Source organism: Peromyscus eremicus, chromosome 16_21 (genome assembly GCF_949786415.1).
Source record: "Peromyscus eremicus chromosome 16_21, PerEre_H2_v1, whole genome shotgun sequence".
NCBI classification, from domain to species: domain Eukaryota; kingdom Metazoa; phylum Chordata; class Mammalia; order Rodentia; family Cricetidae; genus Peromyscus; species Peromyscus eremicus.
The window spans coordinates 55,652,384-55,675,794 of NC_081432.1; the positions used below are offsets into that span (position 1 = coordinate 55,652,384).

Consider the following 23,411-nt stretch of genomic DNA (forward strand, 5'->3'; position numbering starts at 1 on the left):
AAACAAAGAATTATCGGCAACTCAGATTATTAATTGGCCAATGCCAGTTGCTCTTAAATATGCACTGACACATACACAGGCACACACACACACACACACACACACACACACACACACTTTATAAAAAGCAATCCAAAATGTCGTGGGTCTAGGGAAAAAAAATGAAGAGCTGAGGCAGTCATTTAAACACAGCTGCCCGCCAATTTTGACTACAGTTATATTTAGCCAAAATTTTCCTCTTCTCAACTCCTTAGTTAAAAACTATAACCAGCTGTAACTAAATCGGTGCTAGGCTGCCACGCCAAAGGAGAGAACAGAAAGTGAAACTGAATAATAACAACAACAAAAAAAAAAAAAAGAATAAGGAATTCAACCTAAAACAACTGAGGCTGGCTGGGGAGTCAACCATTGCCACATCTGGGATTGAGAGACAAGTTCGGTAGGCTCCAAGTCTCCTTCACATTGTCTTTAGAAGACTTCTGACCAGACTGTGTGCTCCACTTAGAAGGCTACACTCACTCTCTCACAAGGGAACTCATGAAGAGAAAATGCCTTTGCTGAGATACAGAGATGAAAATATCAAACATGAAATAAACATGCAGCATAGGGACTCACATACGCTTGATAATTGGCCAGGACATCAGCATTCTCCACCCTTGTCTTATACCAGCATTCCTGGTTAGGGAAGTGCCATTCCTGCCATCTCGCCATGGAAAAGGATAGAAAGTTCAGATGGGAGCATCATGTGACACTCTGCCCTTACCACTCAAATGCAAATGTGTCATGTATTCATTATTCACTAATCCATTCATTCAGGTAAACGGCTCCTAACAGGTAGGGTCTGGTATATCTTTCTGCCATGCCAAGTAATAAAAAACTCATTTTGAACTTGTTGTTCTATCTCATTCGTTCTTTGGATGGAAACTACTAGAACAATTTGTTCTCTTCTCAGTCATGGCGATAAGTAGTCTCTATGTTCATGAGGTAAGTCTTGGCTATATGAAGCTTTAAGGTCTAGCTTTATTCTCAACTGAAAGAAGAACTGGCCTCCATCCAGTGCAGGAGCTGTGGCTACAATGTAGAAAATAAAAAACACTATATTTTATTGCCATAGTCCACATGCCCTACATTTAAGAATTTAATAACATTTTTGTAAAAAAAAAAAAAAAAAAAAAAAAACAGCATAATATAAGCTATTTCCTGTGACTGTAATTGCACATTTCATAAAGCAGTTAGCATTTTACAAGCAAATGATATGTACTCTGGTAACCACTTTCCATTCCTTCAAATGTAAAGCACATTCATTTTCACACATGTAGGGAAATTATCAGAAAAGGATTTGTATGATAAATCAGGGAACTATTGAGGATCACATTACAGAAGGAATTCCAAGCCTTCACATTCTCTGTCATGATCTGTAGATGAGAAGGTGGTCATTACAAAACTCTCAGTTTTGTCCAAAATTGCATCTCAGTTCCTTTACCAGTGATACACGGATAAGAACAACAACCACTGGATGAGGAGCTTGCACAATGCTGAGATAGTAATCCATGTAAAGTCCATAGCCACAGTGGGAGCTCAATGCACACTAACTGCTCAAGGAATTAGTCATCTTTGTGGTGACCAAGATGGAAGAAGGGTATATGAAATGTCACGTGATACAATCATGAGAAAATCATCTCTGTACTAATTGTTGGCAGTTCCATAGTTTGAACTCTATAAGGAATATTTAATTCAAAAATAACCTATTGAAAATGGTTAACAAATAACCTTAGAATGTGAAATGTCATTGTTGAAGCCACAATAAAATATGATAAATCAAGCTAAGTAAGAGAGATGCAGTTTTTTGTATTACTTACAATAAGTGTTCCTGCCCTGAAATAGATGACAGTGAATTTGGCATTTTAAAAGGAGGAAGATTAATAACACTACAGTGATTCTGCTAAATGTACATAGTATCAAACCACTCTTTAAATATGTATCTCTCTACCATAAGCTAGTGCATTTCTCAGACCTTATTAGAGAAGTTTCTTTGTGCAGTATGTGGGAGTTAATGCAGAAAATCATTTCTGATCAAGGCACAAAGGGTCAATGGGATGGTCAGCTACAAATGGAACATCTATGTCAACTCTCCCAGTTATCAATGGCCATCTCAGAAGAAAGGCTGAAGTGCTTTAAAAGATAAATAGATGCCAGGGAGGGACTGAGTGAACTGATATCTTCTGGATATGACAAGACTACTGAACACATGAGCTCACAGCATCTGTGGTGGCCTGCACAAGAAAGTCACTGGATCAAGCCAGTCAACATTCTAGCATAGAGTAAGAAGGGACTGACAAGCTCCACACCTAACTGAGGAGCTATGGACAGGTGGTGGCCACTGGGGGAGGGAGAGTCAGTTTTCTGTAAGGGTGTGGCCCCTAGTAGGTTGACCATGATCCAGTAGACAGCACCATAAATTGGACAGGCAGCATAAATTGGACTAGGTAAGTTATTTTAAAAAACAAAAAAGAGGGTAGGAGTGGACCTGAAAGGAGTTAGAGGGAACAATGAGTAGAGAATATGATCAGAAGACATTGTATGAAACATTGAAAGAATGTAAAATGTTGTATTGAAAATGAGTACGATCTCTAGTTGTTCAGTAGTATTTCCCAGATTATTGAGAATGCTGTTTATTCTCTGCCTATTCAAAAAGCAATGCTGTACCAATAAGAAGGTGGTAGTAATATGCATATATAAATGCATTAGTAGGCTACAGCCATACTTAGGGATACTGCAGGTAAAAACTGCAGATATAAACCCCTATATAATCCATGACTCTAGTAGATAGTAATGATGAGGTTATGCAAAGAAAAAAAATCTAAAGCTTAAGTTCAGTTCTACTGAGAACTAAGTGCATGATCTTGGGAAAGTCATATTGCGTCTTTAAGTCTCTGATTATTTATGTAACAGATGAGGGCTGTGATGGGTCACGTGAAGTCTTTCTATTTATAAATGTTCAGGTGCTCACTCCTGGGCAGAGGATGAGAACTGTGTGAAACAGCTGCTGTCACTCAGTATGGAAGAGGTATTTGATAATCTTCAAAGACTCAGAAATATTCAGTCTCATCCTAAACTCCTTTGCCTTAGATTTACTAATTTCAACATTGGATATAACAAAAACTGTCCACAAATGCACATTGTGTGCACAAACGTAAACAGGTGATTATTTGTAAAGATATTGGGGCCATTAGAAAGATTGTTTAACAAGAATAATTGGGACAATTCATACTTAGTGTCTTTTAAAAAATGTTACTTTAATAATATAGTAACATATAAGTAGTGCATGCTCATATATTGAAATTCTGAACCAGTCTCAATCTGCTTAGTAAAGTATGATGTGAAATGAACATTCACTCATGAAGTTCCCGCATTAGCATCTCTATTTGCAATTTAATGAAAGATTGTTTGGATTTATAAAATGTAAATAAGAGGAAAATTTAGTTCACCTCTCCTCCTTCCAACTCTAGCTCATCTGTTTTTAGTCTGTCTCTTAAGTACAAATGTTCTTAACAAACAAGTGATCCAGACATTGTCACCACACTTCTGTCTTTGTGAGATTTCTAGACTGCAGATGAAACAAAGAACTCTTGGGATAAACTGAGACTGTCCTGGGCTTCTTTGAGAAAGTCTTCTTTCGGATGTTATTTATCTTCATGAAATCATTAATTTAATCATTGCTTTAGTCGATTTTCTATTGCTTTGAAGAGACACTATGCCCATGGCAACTCTTATAAAGAAAACCATTTAATTCAGAGTGGCTTACAGTTTAAGAGATTTTGTACATTATCAGCCATGGGAAGCATGGCAACACACAAGCAGACACGGTGCAAGAGGAGCTGAGAGTCTCACATCTGATCTACAGACAGCAGGAAGAAAGAGACAAGGCCTAGTATAAGCTTTTGAAACACAAATCCCACCTTCAGTGACACAATCCCTCCAACAAAGCCACACCTGCTTCAACAAGGCTATACCTCCTAATTTCTCTCAAATAGTGCTACTCCCTAATGACCAAGCACTCAAATGTATGAGCCATGAGGGCCATTCCTATTCAAACCACCATAATCATCAATGTCAAATGAAATTTGAATGTTAACCATTAATTTGGAAATAATTTCACAATTGACATTGGATCAAGCACAATGATTCAAATGATAATGATACACACAAATGCATAAATATACACACATACACATCTACACATAAACATACACACATGTATACATATACAGATACGTACACATATATGCACATACACACAGATAAACATACATACACACACACACACATATACCTATAAACACATTTACACAGACATACATACACATACATGAACACATCTTGTAAGGCTAATTTCTTGTTTGTATTCAGTCATGTATTATGCTTCTCTTCTGTTTGGTTTTTATTGCTATGATAAACACCATAACCAAAAGCAACTTGGAAAGGGGCATCAAAGACACTCTATATGGAGTTTATCTTCTTCTTGGCAAAAATAGCCATTTGGGCAAGAAACTATTCTTGCCTGTACTGCTTGATCAACTGGACATGAAGGACCCATAGGAAGGTGACCACTGAACTTTGCTTGGCGAAATGGTCGTTCAGGTTCCTGCTTCACAGAGGAAACTGTCAGACATTCTATAGGACACAGAGAGAAGTGACTGAGAGGCTCTAGGCCTGTGGGCTGAAGACAGATGCCCCAACTTTACAGAAGAACTTTGGATGACTGTCCGGGCTGCCAGCTGTCTCTGTCTACTCTCACAAGATTCCTGAAAGTTGCCTGTATCCTTCTCCTGTTTCTCTGGTAATATTATATCCTTCTGAGGTCTGTGATGTAGTTGAAGACTAGATAGTTATAATTTCATTAGTCATGATAAAAGATAAGTTAGATATGAAACCTTAGACTCACAAATATAGATAGGATAGATAGAATATCTTCTTTAATTTTGCCAAATACAAATAGACTAGATATTATAAATAGTCTAGATATTGTAACTGTAATTCTTGCTTGATAATTGTTTTGTTATATGTAATTTTAATATGTTAAAGTTAGAAACTTCCCTTTTGAAAAAGAAAAAGAAAAGGGGAAGTGCTGGGGATGCTGTGAATGTGTTGCTCTGATTGATGGATAAATAAAACGCTATTGTCCAGTAGCCAGGCAGGAAGTATGGGATAGGCGGGACAAGCAGAGAAGAGAATTCTGGGAAGTGGAAGGCTGAGTTAGGAGATGCCAGCCTGCTGTCCAGGGAGCAACATGAAAAGGCAACAGGTAAAGCCACGGAACACGTGACGACATATAGATGAACAGAAATGGGTTAATTTAAGATATAAGAACTAGATAGCAAGACGCCTGCCATGGCCATACAGTTTATAAGCAATATAAGTCTCTGTGTGTTTAATTGGGTCTGAGAGGCTGCAGGAGCCGGGTGGACACAAGAATACTCCAGCTACAGAAAGGAAAGGGTTTATTTGACTTACAGAGTCCAATTTGTAAGGTAGTCAAGACAGGAACTCAAGGTAGGGACCTGGGAGCTGGCACTGAAGCAGAGACCACAGAAGAATGCTGCTTAATGGCTTGCCCATTTTTTCTCTCTTATATACCCAGGACCACATGTTCAGGGACAGCACTGCCGACAATGGACTGGGCTCTCCCACATCAATCAATAAATCAACAAATATGCCCACAGACTTGCCTACAAGCCAATCTGATGAAGGTATTTTCCCAAATAAATTTCCCCTTCTCATATAACTCTAGCTTGTGTCAAGTAGACAAAAAGCTAACCAGCACAGCTACTGAACTCTTACAGTTGTAGAAATTTGTTTGGCTTATACATACAGCAAGAGAAATACAGGCACACACATACACAGGAATTAGTAAGGGGGATATTCATACTGTGTCACATGCTAATTGTGTGTTTCAGTCAAATACTATAACTCTTTTGAGCCTCAGTAAATTCTTCTATATAGTGAGAGCAATAATATGATGTCTACACCACAGGGTTTGTGGGCTATATTTAATATGTCAGAAGAACATATCTACAATTCATAACTCTATTTTCCACAGAAGGAAGCTGCTGAGATTATAAAGTGATATTCTCTCCATTAACTGCATTCACTGCTTTTGTGTATAACTTGTTACCACTTTCAAAAGTAGAGTCAAGCATTATATTTACTAAGAGAGGAAATAACTAAGTTTGGGCTACCCTGATAACTGTGCATCATCATAAGCAGTATATTAAATATAATCAGTAAAAAGAGACTAAAATAATGAAAGACAAAGACAAGCAAAATAGTTGAAATTCCAAGAGACAACTGGAAAAATGCACTTGAGTCAAAAGGGAGGTGGGTATAAATGTTACCAGTACCTGGAAGCATATTACACAGATGCCTAAGTATACTGCTACAGTTTGGCAGAATGTACACAGGATCAAGGTCATCAAGGACTGAGTTAGGTGTGAATACAAATTATTTACTATGAATAAGAATTTAGAGCTATCAAAATTCAGAGATTAGATATCCTTTTGGCATATACACTGTAGAGATGTCCCTTCATGGAAGGAAACTGCCCTTTACTTCATATAAATACTCTAAGATAAAAATAATGGATTTCACATTATAAAATTGTGCTTATTGTTCTATGATGGGTGACATAGAAAATTGTGAAAAGAGTCACTGGGACAATTATGCAATCTCTGAATCTTAGTCCATTCTGTGTGGCTGTAACAGACTACCTGGGGTTGGGGAGTTTATAATAAATACACTTTTCTTTTTCATAGTCCTGGAGGCAAGAAATTCCTAGATCAAGACACTGTTTGCATTCAATTAAAGATCTTAGTTATTTGAACCACAAACTCTCTGCCTAGTTCTATCTTAAAATGGATCACTTGAAGGACACATCTGCTGAGCAAATTACAATAACCATACTATATAGCTGGGTCTTCAGTCATCGAAATACCACATCCAATCAGGAGTTACATCTGTTAGTCCCTGACGCTGGGTTTCAGGGCCCTGGGTTCCCTGTCCAAACAAGACCATCTTTCACATTCCTAGTATGGTGTTTATACCAGGGGTTCCAAAACAACACTCCATTGCCAGATTCCTCAAAAGTCCTAAATTAACAAGGACATCAGCCTCCATCTCTGTCACTCAACCCCTTCCCTGTTAGGTTAAACTCAGCCAAAAGAACATCTTTGATCATGTAATTTCTTTTCCTTTGCTTCCTTGTCCTTGGACAACTCCCAAAAGAGATCAATTCAGCTTCTAGTCTCTAAATGAAAACACAGGACCAAAGATTTTGTTGAGTGTAGATTTAAGGAAGAAATGTAAAATGGGAGTGTATAGACTATAATATTGACAAAGGGAGAAACTTCTTATTTAGTATCAGCTGTCCCCAATGCCTGCTTCTCTCTGGCTCTCTTTTTTACCACTTTAAGAGGAGGATAACCTTTTAAGATAACTTCAAATGCACTCATACTGTAATTTCACAAAGACTTACTTTCATGCACTATAGAAATAGGCCGTTAAATTTGCATGTCTAAAGGAACATTTGGGTAATTGCCTTGCTTAAGTACATTTATTATATCAGTCTGTGAAGCCTCATGAAAAGGGAGGACAAAGTCAATGATCCAGTCTGATTTTCACGTGGAGAGAGGGGAAGTCACCAGTTTCTGTTAACAACATTTTCTGTGTCACAATCTAACTTTGCAAGGGAACAGAACACACATCCTTCTCTAAAGGGCTTGCTTGTCTGCTTTGTATCTGAACTTTCTGGTTGGAAGTAGAAAGGGTTTCAAGAGTCTCCCTTGGAGAACTGCAGAAACAAAAACAGAATGCAAAATCCCTATTGCTAACACTGTATCTCATTAGTCTAAAACTCACTTTAACCTTCTGAGTTTCCATTCAGTCCTTTATAAAGCTAGATGTAAATCTCTCCCTATAAGGCCTTTGGTGCCCTCACCTCTGAATCAGCAGGATGGCAGGCCCCTCTCTGCTTCCAACTTAGGACCATGTGTAAACAATACTAAGCCTTGTTTGCATTTAATCAAAGGTCTTAGTCTTTTGAACAACAAACTCTCTGCCTAGTTCTCCTAAAATGGAGCAAATCACAGTAACCAGAAAGACAGCTCAGCAGGTAAAGGCTCCTGCTACCAAGCCTGACAAACCGAGTTCAGTTCATGATACCCACATGATGGAAGGAGAGAACCAGCTCACACACACACGCGCACACACACACACACACACATGCACATTCCCATTAAAAAATAAATGATAAATGAATTTTAAACTAGGTATTTTTGATATCTAATATGTCAGTTTTCTGTCACTGCAGCAAGTATCTGAGCTAAGCAGCTTATATGAAGGAAGGTTGACTGAGGTTCATGGTGTTGGGGGGTTTCAGTCCATAGGACATATGGCAGAACCATTCTGCAGAGCATAGCCCATCACCATCTGATTGGAAACTCAAAGAAAAACAATGAAGTGGCCAGATCCCCAAATCCCCTTCAGCAGCATACTTCCAATGATATGATGACCTCCCACTAAGCACCACCTCTTAAAGGTGCCCTCACTTTGCAATGGCACCATGCAAGGACAAGAGCCCTTACCACAGACACCTTTGGTGACAGTATCCAAAATAAGGTTCCATGCCATTTTTTAATATATAAAAAGAGTTATTATCTAAAACACAAAGAACTTCTGGGACCTATCCTCAGATATATTTTAATTTCTGTTTCTTTTTCAGAGAAGGAAAAGCAAGACCTTGTTTTAGTTTCTACCTTCCTATTCCCATGCAGTAGCATTCAGTAAAACATTGATTGTGTGAACCAGGTGTTTTCACTGTCTCTTGATTTAAAGTGCACGTTGTGATAAAGTAAGTTCTGTTGCTGGGACTGTACAGAGTTCAGCCCCTGCTTTCCACCGGGCTTATCAGGGAGATTTATTTGCAGCAGTTTTTTCCAGAAGAAAGCTTCCCAGGAACACTCAGCCCTGGGAGATTCAGTTTCTGGAGACACAGATGCTACTTATGCTTTAAGAGCTTCTACCCAAAGTCATGGTTCCACAGTCTTTTCTTGGGACAAAATGAAGATGCCAGATTGAAAAATGTTGCTTATTTTAACCAACGTGTTATCGTGTCTAAATAGGTCTTATTTGTAAAGCACATAACATCCTACAAAACTTGTAACTTCTACTTTGTTGCAAGGTATCATTTGAAATAACTTGTATGCATCGACTCATTTAATCTTCAAAACAAGCCAGTGAGGAAAGGAATGATTATTTATACTATAAATAAGAAAACTGGGGTGCAGATTGAGCAAACAGATTCACCAAACTTTCACAGCTGGCAAATAGCCATCCCGGGATTTCAAGACAGCCAGTTTGGATGTGATACACATTTCCTATCTTTCTTTCTGTCATGTTTTTTTTTTTTTTCTCAATTTGAAATCACAAGCAAGTATTAGGCACTATTTTTTTCTTCCTTCCAAACTGACGTGATTATGTACTGAAGTTTTATAAAATGGTGTGTCAAGGTAACTTTCAAGTTATGCATTAAGTTCAGACAACTTTTTAAGAAGACGTGGGAAGGAAAAAAATAAGAATTAAGTTGGTTAATTATTTAAAATGTTGCTTTTATATTAAAAATGATATGTGCAAAATTTTTAGATGACAAAACTGATGTCATATTTTTATAAACAAATAAGAAACTTTGAATAATTTTACAATGGAAAAGGAAAGTTGTATCCTGAATGTGGCCCGTGTTAACTGCAGAGGATGGGAAGTCCCAGGTACACAGGAACAGTAGCTCGTTAAGAATTAAGAACTGTCAGTCAGGCAAGAAAGATGCTCAGCAGTTAAGAATCCATGCTGTAGTTCTAGAGGACCTGAGTTCAGTTCCTAGGACCCAAGTCAAGAGACTCGCAACAGCCAAGTCCAGGAGTTCTAACACCCCCTGCTGGCCTCCACAGATACCTGCACACATGTGATAGACACACACATACACACATACACAGAGACGAAAATAAAGCCTGTTTTTAAAAAAGGTTTGACAGTCATGACTCACTTCTGAGACAAGTGAGGACTTTTCATGTGGTGACTGGCAAACAGCTTTGTGATTCTCCTATTTCCCACTTGACATTACTATTTCCTACTGGATTTTAGATCGGCAAAGAGGACTCTCTGGAGTCACACCTGGACCAAGTCAGTACCAAGAACCTCACCCCCACATGCCAGAAATATCATACTGATAGACTGGAACTGTCCTTAGCTGGCTACATGTGTCTTCCTCTCAAAAAGTCAACCCTGGCCTGAGGGTTGTCCAATGACTGAGCTGAATGTGGAGAAGAACAGACGCAAAACCTAAGGCCAAAACTACGTTTGGGAAGATTTCAAAGACTGATTCAGTAAATCTCCTCATAGAGTCAAGCCTCAATTTCAATCTCAGGGTTTGTCAGCCCTTCCTGCTTTGGAATGTATTCTGTGTGCTTCTTTAAACATTTACCTCCAAAGCATATTCTTCCACATAGCACCATGCTACTCCAAGTCTCAGACTATTTCCAGGAAGCAGTCATGTGACCCAGGACAATTGCCTTTTAGATCATTCACATCTGATGGTGTGGATTTGACCTTGGCTCAAACAAAGAAATAGGTGAAATTAAAAAAAATTAAAAAAAAAAACAGCAAGATTCAGAGTACTTAAGGGCAGAGACAAATGTTGGTGAGATCATCAAGTTTCTCAGGGTCAGAAAGGAATATACAAAAGTAACTCTAAGTCATAATCAAATGTCAGCATCAAAACCAGGAGAAAATGAGGTCACTAGACCTGGCTGCCCAAAATGAAGGCAGAGCCAGAGCCACGTCATTCAAGTGGAGAGGTGACCTCATGCAGGAGTATTTTCACGGTTTAGAGCTATTGTGTGTTAAAAGTATGACTCATATACACACAGTCTTGGAACAAATGAGAAATATTATGACTTGCAGACAAATCCAAGAATAATACAGCCATCTAGTAGTTCAAAGAAACAGAAGGAAACAGCCTTGTTCCGTGTTGAGTTGGTACTAATGATGTCTTAGTTGTCTTCGGTGTGGGTTCATCCTCATCCCTGATTCCTATGGATTTCTTTGCCTTTGCCTACCAATAATAGAAATTAAACATTTCCTGAATATTCTCCTTATGTGATGTTGGAGATAAAGCATGAAGGCGTGGGACCAGGTTTCCGAGTGAGTCAATAGGTCTTTTCATGGTTCTCAGAGCAGTTAATCTTTCTTCCATGAGTCATGCTTTCCTTCTCTGCAAAATGAAAGAAAAGTGGTTGCACCTCACAAGCGTGACACCTATATCAGACTTTTCCCTACAACCAAGACTCAGGGACCATCATAAAAGGGAAGGCAGAAAGACAATAAAATCCAGAGGTCAGGGAAGACCAGAGTGAAACTATATCTTCTGGATGTGAAAGGACAGACGCAGCACTCATGAACTCACAGCAGCTTTGTTTGCCTGCGCAAGAATTGCACAAGATGCATCCAGCCAACCCTCCAACATAAAGGAGATCGCAAGCCCCCACCTCTAACTGAGGAGCTAAGGGCAGCTGATGGCTTCTAGGGGAGGGAGAGTCAGTTCTATTTAGTGATGTGGCCTCTGTAAGTTGTATGTGGTCTAGTGGATGGGCATACTCCTGTGAATATAGAAGCAGCATAAAGTGGACATGAGTAATAGAAAAAGGAAATAAACAGAGGACACAAATTTTGGAGAGGTAAAGGGTGATATCTGGAAGGAATTAAGAAGACAAGTGGGTGTAGATATGATCAAAATATATTATATACATGTATGAAATTCTCAAAGGACCAATAAAAATATTTTTATGTTTGTACCAAGTGACTCATAAATATCATCGAGCTTAAATGAATTATTACAGATTAAATTTATGCCATCAAATGTGACAGAATGTTTGTTTTTAGTATCTAAAAGAGATTTTAAGAATAGACAATCAGTGTTTTATTAAACCAGTGTACAAAAGCATTATACCACAGCACAGATCTCTGTCCAAGGCCAGCCTGGTCTACAGATCGAGTTCCAGGACAGCCAGGTTTACATAGAGAAACCCTGCCCCACCCCCCTCCAAAAAAAGAAAAGAAACTCCCTAGTGCATCTACATGCATGCAGTCAACTCCATCTATATTCATACACATAAAATAAAAAATGGTTAACATCCAAAACAGTCATTTAATTCATGTCTCAAGAAAGTCAAGAACTAGCTGGGCAGTGGTGGCGCACGCCTTTAATCCCAGCACTTGGGAGGCAGAGGCAGGTGGATCTTTGTGAGTTTGAGGCCAGCCTGGTCTACAGAGTGAGATCCAGGAAAGGTGCAAAGCTACACAGAGAAATCCTGTCTAGAAAAAAACGAGAGAGAGAGAGAGAGAGAGAGAGACAGAGAGACAGAGAGACAGAGAGACAGAGAGACAGAGAGACAGAGAGAGAGACAGAGAGAAAGGCCAAGAACTAACCCACTGAAAACATCATAGAATAAAGTGTAAAAGTCACCTTTGTAAAAGGTTCAGAACAGTAGGAATTACCAGGTTAGTCAGATGGGAATGGGGATGGCAAAATGTAAGTGAACAGGGATGACATTTGCAAAGTATGGCCCATTTGAATGTTCATTTTAATCAGCAGGGTAATTATGCAAAAATCTAACCTAAGGGATTATAGCGTTGGGGATTCTAGAATGAGCTCAAGGTAATCTGAAACATGAAAGGGCTACATCCTCAGAGACACAGCTCATACAGTAGAAAAACACTAAGATTTTGGTTTTTTAATTGGGTTTGCATGGGCCATACCCTAGGCCCCTGGGAGGCTTTACATATTAGTATTCAAGCTTTTTTTTGTCCTGCAGTTTCACAGACTACAAGAATTAAAGGTGAACCAGAAGTGACAGAGGAACAGTCTGCAGTGTTTCCCCTGAAATCATAAGAAAGAAAGAAAGAAAGAAAGAAAGAAAGAAAGAAAGAAAGAAAGAAAGAAAGAAAGAAAGAAAGAAAGCGATAGTGTTTAGTATACTTTAAGGCATAATGAGAAGTTTAAGATATAAATGTAAAATTGGAAACTATAGAAAAGTTATCATGAACTTCAAAACACTGGCTTCTTGAGAAATGAAGAACAAAATAACTAAATAAAAAACAAAAGAACAAAATAAAAAGAAACTCCTTCTAAACATACCCAACCATGGATTATCATTACCTTCAGAATTAGGATCCCAATGCGGAAATTTGGGAACAACACAAACACTGAGACCACAGCAAGCAACTAGTGGAGAAATATTATGAGTCAAAAGAATATCCTGGGGCTGGGAAGATAGCTCAATATTATGTTAAAGTGCTTCATATAAACATGAAGATCTGAATCCAGACCCCAACACACAGGTGAAAAACCGGGAAGCATGGTATGCACTTGTAATCAAAGAACCTGAGAGGATTCTGGAGCAAGAGGCTCTCTGGGGCTTACCAACTAGCTAGTTTATTCAATTGTTAGGCTCTAGATTCTGTGAGAGACACTGTCTCAAAGAATAAGGTGAGGAATGACTGAGGAAAACATCTGTGTCAACCTGTCAGAAGCATTCCCTATTAGGAAACACACAACCATAACACTCTCCTTAGAACCAGAAAAGGCAACAGAAACTGAGAAACAAAACACCCACCCAAAAAAGACAAGACCAGAGATCAGCACCTAGAATTACAATCATACCCAAACCCACAAGCCTAAGCAGCATAAAAACACAAACAAGAACAGCCAGGACAATATGTCTCCTCCACTAATGCCCAGCAACACTTCTACAGTAGTTCCTGAAAAATGGAATATACCTGAATCACAAGACAAGGACTTCAAAATAGCCATTATCAATGTATTACAAGTCCTAAAAGAAGAAACAAATAATTCATTAGTGAAAACACAAACAGTGGAAAGAAAGGAATAAAGTTCAGACTTGCAAGTGGAAGTAGAATCAATAAAGAAACCAAAACTGAAAGAAAACTGGAAATGAAAAATTTAGGAACTTGAATAGGAAACTAGAGGCAAAACTCACTAAGAGAATACAAGAGATGATAAAGAGAATCTCTGGAACTGAAAACAAGATAGAAGAATACAGGATACTTTGGTCAAAAAAAATGTTGAATTTAAAAGAAATCAGGCACAAAACATCCAAGAAACCTGGGGCACTATGAAAAGACCAACTCTACAAATAATGGAAATAGAGGAAGGAGAAGAAACCAGCTCAAAGGCACAGAAAGTATCTTCAACAAAAATCATAGAAGAAAATTTCCACAACCTAAGGAAGTAGATGCCTATCAAGGTACCAGAATCATATAGAACACCAAAGATAGAGAACCAGAAAAGAAATTCCACATGTCACATAATAATCAAAATACAAAACATACAGAACAAAGAAAGCTTATTAAAAGGTGCAAGGGGAAAAGACCAAATGACATATGAAAGCAGACCTACTGCAATAACACCTGACTTTTCAATGGAAACTTTAAAGGCCAGAAGGGCCTGGAGAGATGGTCTACAAACTCTAAGAGACTGGAGATGCCAGTCCAGATCATTATACCCTGCAATATTACCAATCACAAGAGGGAGAAAGAAGACATGGCTTGATAAAACCAAATTTAATCAGTTTCTATCCACAAATACAGCCCTACAGGATGCTATAGAAGGAAAATTTAACCTGAGGAGGCTAACTATACCCAAGAAAACACAAAGAATAAATAATAGCAGACCAGCAAATCAAAACTTATGGGACACAATGAAAGTGGTGCTAAGAGAAAAGTTCATAGCATTAAGTGCCTGCATAAAGAAGTTGCAGAGATCTCAGACTAGCAAAAATAGTGAAAAGAAGCATCTTCAACAAATGGTGCTGGTCAAATTGGGAGACTTCATGTAGGAAAATGCAAACAGATCTATACTCATCATCTTGTATAAAACTACTCCACATGGATCAAAGACCTCAACATAAGGCTAGATGTACCGGATGTGAGAGGAGAGAAAGTGGGAACTAATCTTGAATTCATTGGCACAGGAAATGACTTTCTGAACAGAACACCAATATCACAGTCTCTAAGGACAGCAATTAATAAATTACACCTCATGAAACTGAAAAGCTTCTGTAAGACAAAGGACACCACCATTCATACAAAGCAGCAACCTACAGAATGGGAAAATACTTTTACCAACTATACATCCAGTAGAGTGCTAATATTCAACATACATAAAGAACTAAAAAAGTAGACGTCAAGAAAACAACCCAATTAAAAAAATGTGGGAGAGAATTCTCAAAAAGGAAACTCAAATGGCTGAGAAACATTGAAGAAATGTTCAACATCCTTTGTTGAACTAGTGCAAAACTATTTTGAGATTTTGTCTTAGACAAGTCAGAATGGCCACAATATATAAAACAAAAAGCAATTGATGCTGGTAAGGATGTGGAGTAAGAGATACACTCATCCATTGCTGGTGGAAGTGCAAACTTGCACAGCCACTGTGTAAATCAGTGTGGCAGTTCATCAGAAAGATGGGAATCTACATACCTCAAGATCCAGCTACACCACTCTTGGGCATATACCAAAAGGACAATTCAGCCTACTATAGAAACACTTGCTCAACATGCTCACTGCAGCTGCTAGAGACTGGAAACAGACTAGATGACCATCAGTGGAAAAATAGATAAAAATGTGGTACATTTACAAAATGGAATACTACTCAACCACTATTTAAAAAAAATGAAATCATTAAATTCGCAGGCAAATGCATGGAACTACAAAAAAAACAATCATCTTGAGTGAGATAACTCAAGCCAGAAAGTCAAAGATGGTATATATTTAAATATATGTGGATGTTAGCTGTTAAGTCATTGGTAACCAAGCTACAGTATAATCACAGGCATTAGGTAGAGATTAGAGGAAGGAAAATAGAATGCAGTTATGGGGAGAGAGAGGTAGGGAGACATGACACTGAAATGTGCAGATCAGACAGGGAGGAAAAAAGAGAAGGACAAGGGAGGAATACAGGAAGACACAGCTAAAACTAAGGACCATGGGTGGATTGCATGGAAGCCTAATATGGCAGAAGTTTTCTAATATATATATATGAAGGTGATCTGAATGAAACCACCCAATAACAGGAAGAAAGAGTACCAACTGGCCATCTCTTGCCACTAAATGAAGCTCTTAGTGCCAAGAATGGGTTATATTGAATTGAGCTGTTTGCCAAGAAGGTCTGATGGAAGCCCCAAAGAACCCAGGCTATTGCCAAGGCTATTGGTGGCTCCCCACAAACTACGGTTAAGGCCCTATTGATGAAGTAAACACCTACCTAACTCATTGAACATGGAGAAGTCAAGCTGGTGCCTACCTAGAGCCTTTACCACTACTGACTAATATTCATAGTAAGGGAAGGTACTCCACATACTAATAAAGGTAAATGGTTTTAAGCACGAACCCAACTACAAACACTTTGGTATACAATGGTGACCTGCCTGCAAGATAGTGGTACAATAGAGGCACAAAGCTTGTGGGAGCAACCAACCAATATCTGATTTGACTAAGACCCACTCTGTGAGATAGAACCCCATACCCAACACTGTGTGGGTGGCCAAGAACCTGAACAGCCAGAGGGTAAAACAAAATACTATTGTTCTGCTAAAAGAACATAGCAATAAAATGACTCCTAACAACATTCTGATATACTCACTGATCTATGACTTGCTCAGCCATCATCAAAGAAATTTCCTCCTGTAGCAGATGGGAACAAATGCAGAGACCCATAGTCAGATGAAATGCAGAGACTGAGAGAACTTGGAACACTCATCCCTAAATGGGATGGATGTCTTCATCAAGTCCTTCCCCTCACGACTCAGGGAGCCCTGTGAAAGAGGAGGTGGAATGAGTGCCCTTTGTATATATATTATAGTATGGCAAGTTTGGGCTTTTTATGGGATTCCTGTGTATGAGAACATGTGTGTCTCTGCAATTTTGTGCTTTTCTTTGAAATTTTTTATCTTTTTTGGTTGTTTTGTCGTATTCCAATTTGTTTGATTTTATTTTGTTATTATTCCTTAGATGATATTTGTTTCCTAAGGAGAAACAGAAATGGTGTTGATCTGGATTAGATGGAAGGTATGAAGGAACTGGGAGTCATTGGGGAAATCTTAATCAGCATATATTTATGAAAAAAAATCTATTTTCAACAAATGAAAATAAACAAAAGATGGTCCTATTCAATTTTTATCATATCATGCTTTTAATGAACATGAATTCATGCCCAGAGAGATGGCTCAGCAGGGAAGAGCACTTGCTGCTTTGCCAGAAGACCTGAGTTCAGTTCCAGCACCCACGTCATGTGGCTCACACTGGCCTGTAACTCTGGCTCCAGGGGATCTGATGATGTCTTTGGACCTCCATTGGCATCTGTACTCACAGCAAATACCCACACTGATATAACAACATGCATATAAATAAGAACAAATAGTTTAAAGTACATGACTCCATGTATTTTTTAATTATTATATTTATTTACACAAAGGGAGGCCCTCATGTCAGCGCATGCCTCTGGAGGACAGAAGACAACGTGAGGGAGTTCATTCCCTCCATTTACCATGTGAGTCCTCAGGTCATTAGAGTTGGAAGTACATGCGTTTAGTCACTGGCCAGGTATCTCACTGGTTCTCCCTTCAATTTTAACAAAGTAGTTATTATCCTTCCCACTTAAACAGGCTAAGATTAAGATTTAGATCGGCCTGACTTCAAAACCTATCTTTCAAAATAATTGTTCTTTTCTGTTGTTACTTTCAAATTCAAAAATAATTTTTACACTCAGAAAACCAGAAGTGCCAAGACTGGGAAAAGACAAAAATTTATTAGTAATAACCTATCAATCTTACCTTTTAAGCAATGAGATATTGTTATAAATATACTTTAAAAATATTTTAAAGCAATGCATGAGCTGTTTCTATTGATTAATTTAATAGTATTCCATTTTTGTCAATTTCAATTGAGTGCCACTCAGTTGGGTTTATGTTTTATTTTATTTTAATAACAAAACTACTGCAATTTCATATCAAAAGATGATTTTTTTTAATTTTTACTTGTTTGATCACCCCTAGTAGCAATGAGGGAGAGTTCACCCTCTACTGTATGCCTAAGAACGCAGTGAGGTCTTTAAAGCTAACTTTGGGAAAGGTACTGATTAACTGGAATTATAGTTGTGACTCTCTTCTTTTTCCTCTAATCCGTGCAAGGAAATGAGAAAGTTTCATATAGTTGATGAAAGTGGCAAGTTAGGAAAAATATTTCCACAGACATTTCTCTTAAAAATCAATTTAGAACTGAAGGTCTTGAACCTCTAAACAGACTTCTCAAAAGGGAATAATTTATGCTCAGCTCCCTAGGGCATCGCTAAACCCAAAGGCAGCCCAGTGATTCTGAATTTAAAGGTAAAACATTTCCAGTATCATGTTGAGGTGGGAACGGGAACATCTGTTCTTTCAACCAGTTTTAGCTCTTAGCTCTGACCTCTTGGCTTTCTTCTTTGCATTGGTTCTGTGTTTCTTATTTAATAAGAGGGTTGGTTACATCTACATTTGTATATTGATACAAATGTAAATTTGTATCTGTCATCCTTTATGTATGTTCTACTTCTGTTTAGGATATTCGGTATATTGATATATATTTAAGATTATTGTCATGTTACATATTGCACTACATATTCCTACCTCTGTTATAAATATCTTGTGTATTGGCACAATTTTGAAGTCATCGTTCTTTACCATACATTTGTTTATAGACTGTTTACTTTGTTTACATGAAACCTTAGTCCTTAGGTTATTTTGGTAGATAAGACTTATAGATTTATAGTCACCTATGCTTGTCATCTCTATAGTTACGTTAGTTAGGTTATCCAGTTTTACAGATACATAGGTCAGATGGACAGGTAATCTTCAAACACTTCATAGACCTAGAGAATATGGCATTTAAATAACTTACAATTCTGTTGACATGAGACACAATTGCTCCTGGAAACACCAATTTGATCCTGAGAGAACGTTGGGCTTCTAAGACATTTCCATTTGGAAGTTTGTCTTCTTGGCACAAAATGGCCTAATGGGCAAAGAACTGCCCTTGCCTCGACTGCTGACAATACAAATGCTGTCCTTTCTGGACAAGCAGGACACAAGGAAAGTGACCACTGTACTCTGCCAAGACAGGGTAAGATGGTCTTTCAGAATTCCTGCTTCTGAAAATAGTCTGTCAGATACTCTAGACCTGTAGCCAATTTGAATGCACCAACAATGCTGAGAAACATTAGGTGACTGTCCAGGCTGCCAGCTATCTCGGTCTACTCTTACAAGATTCCCAAAAGTTGCTTGCATCCATCTACCATTTCTCAGGTACCATTATATTCCTTCTCAGGTTTTTGATGGGATTGAAGACTAGCAGTTATAGTTACAACTTAGTATATATATATATATATATATATATATATAATCTTAGATAGAACATATTAAGTATTAGATTCAGGTTCTTTAGGATAGGACACCTTTTGGAATGATCTTTGTAACATGCCATTTACCTATGCTCTAGACTTCTCTGGATTTTAGTATGTGTGTCTTGCTTGATATTGTTCGCATTGGTTGTAGTTCCATCTTATCTAGGTCATTATCCCTCATTATTCCTGGACAATATTTGATAACCATTCCTTTGTATATAGTCTTGTCCTCAACCCCTCTGCCTGATAACCACAGAACAGGGGCAGAAGTAAGGGACTGCAGACTGTAGAATCAAGATCAATCTGAAAAAAGCCAGTTTGCAGAGGAAGACCAGAAGTTCTTTACCTGGGTTTCGTCTGATGAACAAAGTGTTATAATACCATTTAAGGCCCATTAAGGAAAAGCTGCTGCCTCTTAGCCAAAAGAATGGAATGTACCTCTGAGTGGTAATGATGCCCCATGAGAAAGGCAGGTTCACTTTAAGCTATGCTAAAGAGGTAGGAGGAATAATTAACCTTCGATGAGATATTGTATCTTTCCTTACCAGAGTTCCCAGCCTCTAGCACAGTGGCTATAAGCCACCATGAGAGTCATTTGTGTCTACCTGTAGTAGGACAAGCCCATAGGGTCGAGGACATTGGCTCAGACCAGCTTCCAAAGCATGCACATACTTCTTTATGAGCCAACCTGAAGTTTGTCTGAGGGTCTAGCAACAGACACTGTCAGAGTTCCTGGTCACTGTCACAGTTCCTGTTCATATCCAACCAATGAGGGATGACCACACAATGCCACCAGGTTGTGACACAGACTGGGTGCTGGAAGGAGGGTATATAAGGGCTTCCCCATTATTAAATAAATGAGTTTGTTGTTTGCCTTCAACTGACTCCCGATGTCTGAGCCATTGATGCTGTGCCTTCTCACCCCCTCCCCCGAGGGAGCCATTAGGATCCACCAACATCTACCCACATTTTGAGTCCTCAGATAGGTACATTTTCTTTTTCCTCTCTTTCCCCCCTCCCACATGCTGATCAGAGCCTATGAAGCCCTTCTCCTATCTTTTGGGGGTTTTCTCCACTCTTCCTCTAAACTTCGCCTCCCCATCACGTGGCTGACTATCATCGCGTGGCTGTCCACCATTCTGCCTCAACTCAAATGGCATGGTGTTTCCTTCTCTCCTCAATTCTGCTCTGGGAAGCTGTTGAAATTGTCAGCTTACCTGCCCTGGGGTGTTTCTTCTAAATTAAAATGAAATTGTCCTTGAGTTTCCCTTTGAGTCCATCCTTCAATTCTTTTATTGATGAGACTAAGAATTCCAAGAGGGAACCCAGTTTCCTGGTACCAAAAGAATGCATGAAAAAAAAAAAAAAAGCCTGCGATACACAAATGTAAAAAGTTCTGGTTCTATGAAAATGTCCTATAAAGGATCACGTCTTCATGGCCCATAGCTTTTGGGGCTATCTTCTCTTAGCCCACTAGCCCACTGCTAATTTCAGGAGTGCTTTCCATTTCTTAATTATCTCTATTTCTATTTCTAACCATACATCCTTGTTGTCCTCTTTTGTTCTGAGACCTAAAAATATGGAATCCTGTACTCTCTGAACACAGGTCCATGGACTGACACTAAGTATGTTTTTCCTTTCCTTTCTCTTTGTCTATTTTGGAAACCAGTCAAAAGCCTAAGCATGCTTTCCTTGACACTCTTGGATTTCTCATGGTTTCTACATGTTCTTCTCTCCATCTCTCTTATCCTGAAGGCTGCCAGGATTTCTATTTTATCTACTCTGTTGTTTTCTCCCCTAGATCCAATAACATTGTTCCTTTTTAATCCATTCCTATATTCTTCATTGATGAGATTAAGAACTCAAATAGGAACCCCTAATTTTCATGGCAGCATAAAGTTAATTTTGCCCCTTTTTTGGATGCTATCAATAATATCAAAATAAATATTATTGGGTGTTGTTGTTTGTTTTTGCTCTTTTGGAGGGCCCGCCACTCAGCTCCCAAATAAATCATACATGGAGGCTTATTCTTACTTACAAATGTCTGGTCTTATCTTGGCTTGTTTTTAGTCAGCTTTCCTTAACTTTAAATTATCTCATCTATCTTTTGCCTCTGGGCTTTTTCATTTTCTTACTTCTGTATACCTTTCTTCTCTTACTTTGTGGCTGGCTGCATGGCTGGCCCCTGGTGTCCTCCTCCTTCTCTGGCTACGTCTTCTTTTTCCCTCCCAAATTTCTCCTTCTATTTATTCTCTCTGCCTGTCAGCCCCACCTATCCTTTCTCCTGCCATGCTATTGGCCATTCAGTTCTATATTAGACCAAGAGGTATTTTAAACAGGCACAGTAACACAGCTTCACAGAGTTAAACAAATGCAACATAAACAAAAGTAACACACTTTAAAATAATATTCCCCAACAATTGGACATCCTTTGTGCAAAGAAATAAGCCTTTTCAGAAATGAAACTGAGTCACAAAGAAGGCACTGCTTTGACCTTAAAAGATTCCATTCTCTAGCAAACATCACAGCGTCATGGTCTCCAATGAGTTTCAGTTTCTCCAGTAACTACTCTAATCCCAGTTTCATATTTCTTCAGTCACCTAATCAGAAAATGACACTCATTGTTTTAATTTGCTTTTTTCTAATTGTTCATGAGATAAAATGGATCCATTTACATTTATTAGCAAATACAATTTCTACCTTTTGCCTCTTCTTTTTCCTCGGTAAAACACCAAATGGCAGATGATGAAGGTGTAGAGGGAGGGCCCAGAGGACAAGCGAGGAGCAAGATTAGGTGGGAGTCAGAGGAGGCTTCCATGGAGGATTCCAGAGAGGCCCGATTCTTGGTGGAGCCACAGGGTTGGAAGAGGTAAAGTTGAAGACAAGGAATGGATTCCCATCACCAAGCTGAGCCACCTGGTTAAGGACATGAAGGTCAAGTCCCTAGAAGAGATTTACCTGTTCTCCCCACCCATTAAGGAATCTGACAGTATTGGTTTTTCTTTTCATCCCTAAAGGGAGAGATTCTATAGATCATGCCAGTGCAGAGCAGACTCGGGCTCGCCAGCAGACCAAGTTCAAGTCTTTTTTCGCTATTGGGGACTACAATGGTGATGTTGGTCTTGGTGTTAAGTGCTCCAAAGAGGTAGCCACTGCCATCACCTTGGCCAAACTTTCTATTGTCCCTGTGCAGAGAGGCTCCTGGGGGAACAAGATTGGCAAGCCCCATACTGTTCTATGCCAAGTGACAAGCCGTTGTAACTCTGTGTTGGGGCATCTCATCCCTGCTCCCAGATGCACTGACATTGTCTCTGTTCCTGTGCCCAAGAAGCTACTGATAGTGGCTGGTATTGATGACTGCTACACATCAGCCAGGGTCTGCACTGCCACCCTGGGCAACTTGCCAAGGCCATCTTTGATACCATCTCCAAGACCTACAGCTTTAGGTCCTGACCCCTGATCTCAGAAAAGATACTGTGTTACCAGGTCTCCTTTTCAGGAATTCACTGACCATCTTGCCCAAACCCACAGCAGAGTCTCCTTTCAGAAGACCCAGGCTGGATCCAGCTGTAGCCACCACATAGGGTTTTTATATAAGAAAAACAATGTGAATTAAGTTTGTTTAAAAAAATTCTACTTTTCAACTATCTATAAGACCACTTCTATTATAACTTTTTTCTTTTATTTTTAATTATTATATATTTTTTTCATTCCACATACTATCCACAGATTCCCCCCTCCCTCCTCCCACACCCAGTCCTCTTTTCCTAAGCCACCCCGTATCCCCACATCCCCCAATAGATTTGTTGTGCTGTGTTTGAGTTGAACATGATGTTTGTTATGCATATGG

At 38.8% G+C, this 23,411-nt stretch overlaps 1 pseudogene; it reads left to right on the forward strand.

Annotated features, from left to right (window-relative positions):
• The window catches only part of LOC131926149 (small ribosomal subunit protein uS5-like), a 93,109-nt pseudogene extending 69,964 nt beyond the window's left edge, over window positions 1-23,145 (forward strand).
• Window positions 23,146-23,411: the final 266 nt, after the last annotated feature.